This window comes from Neovison vison, chromosome 6, assembly GCF_020171115.1.
Source record: "Neovison vison isolate M4711 chromosome 6, ASM_NN_V1, whole genome shotgun sequence".
Taxonomy (NCBI): Eukaryota; Metazoa; Chordata; class Mammalia; order Carnivora; family Mustelidae; genus Neogale; species Neogale vison.
This window is the reverse complement of record NC_058096.1, coordinates 122,925,082-122,926,898: the sequence shown is the minus strand read 5'-3', so window position 1 is coordinate 122,926,898 and position 1,817 is coordinate 122,925,082.

The following is a 1,817-nucleotide window of genomic DNA, read 5'->3' as shown; positions in this document are numbered from 1 at the left end:
GTCCTCACAGCTACTTCCTGAAGTTTGAGTCAGTTCCTTCTGCTTAGGCATTTAAAAAAAAAAAAAAAAAAAAAAAGGATTAAATGCTTGTGGCCTAGTCTTTTGCAAGGCTCTGAGAGTCACAGGGAAGTTATAAAAAATGCTGCTCTTAGAGTTTATATCTGGCCAAGGAAGCAAAACATTCAACCAGAAAACACAGGAAAGAAGGTGCGGAGGAGCTTTCGTGTCCTGAATAGGTGGGCAGTTATATATTGCATGGTAAAGAAATTTGTGGTAAAAGTAATTTTGTGTGGGGTAATCAAGAAAACCTTAATGGGAAAAGTTATTTTTATGTGGATTTTGAAGGGTAAGATTAAAAAAAAACTCACTTCTACATTACCCATAGCACTTAAAACTGGGATTTGCACAGATAGTCAAATAAACATTTGACCAGTTGAATGATGGAAGAGTATAAGTCACAGGGGAAAGGCAAGACAGAAAATTTTAGATTGTTTAGGGGGTAGTGAGGAATCTGGGTTAACTAGTAGAAAAGATTTAGTTCTAGTTAGCAGAAGCAAGTCTGAAAAAACGAGATAGTATCAGATGTTGGAAGGTCTTTGTGGCATTTTGTATCACTGTTCAAGATTTGCTGCTCCTGCCTTCCCTCTTAAAATTTTATTTTACTTATTTGACAGAGAGAGATCACAAGTAGGCAGAGAGACAGGCAGAGAGAGAGGGAAGCAGGCTCCCTGCTAAGCAGAGAGCCCGATGCGGGGCTCGATCCCAGGACCCCGGGATCATGACCTGAGCCGAAGGCAGAGGATGAACCCACCGAGCCACCCAGGTGTCCCCTGCCTTCCCTCTTAAAAGTCAGACTTGCTCAGGTGACTTATTCTGGCCAATTAAGTGTGAGAAGTGAAATACATCACTTTCCGGTGGAGACTTTAAAACCAGTGCAAGCTTTGCCATGCTCTTGTGCCCCTGTTCTCCAAGGCAAACTGCAATTCTTGAATGGCTCCTCTGGCAGCCTGGGTCACCAATTGAGGATCCCCAGCTGAGAATGACAACACAAATAGACCAAACAGTAATCTTTGCTGGGTTAGCTACTAAAAATTGGGAGTGTTTGTTACTGTATTGGACCTAATCTCTCCTATCCCTGATATGGAATTCTGATCTGATATGTTCAGTTTTAACTTCCAATAGACTCAAGCAGAGACTAGATAAAAGTGGTCTAAGATACAGGGGACATGATCTCTGTATTAGAAATAAGACTTTAGTCACTTCTTAAGGATTCTCTGCCAGTTTGGTGGGGGTGGTGGTAGTTAATTTCCTCATCTCTCCTACTTCATGACCTACTTATTATGGCAGCACCAAAATTTTTTAAGGAAAACTTTATTTTAAGGAACGATCAATTTGTACAGGGGGATAAGACCTTTTTAGAAGACTTAGAATCCTGATTCAGTGTCAAAAATGGGAATAATCGGGGATGACTGGGTGGCTCAGTTGGTTAAGCCACTGCCTTCGGCTCAGGTCACGATCCCGGGGTCCTGAGATCGAGTTCCGCATTGGGCTCCTTGCTTGGCGGAGAGCCTGCTTCTCTGCCTGCTTGTGTGTATTTTCTCTCTCTCTGGCAAATAAAATAAAATCTTTTTTTAAAAAATGGGAATAATCAGACCAGATAGTGTGACCCACCACCTTCCAGATACAATTCTCTACAGAAACCATAGAATTTAATCAGAGATGACATGGAGAAACCCTATGTCTCTTTAGCAAATGTCCCAAGTTCATTTCTAATGAGACAGCGACGTGTACAACAGAAATAGCACAGGCTATGAAGC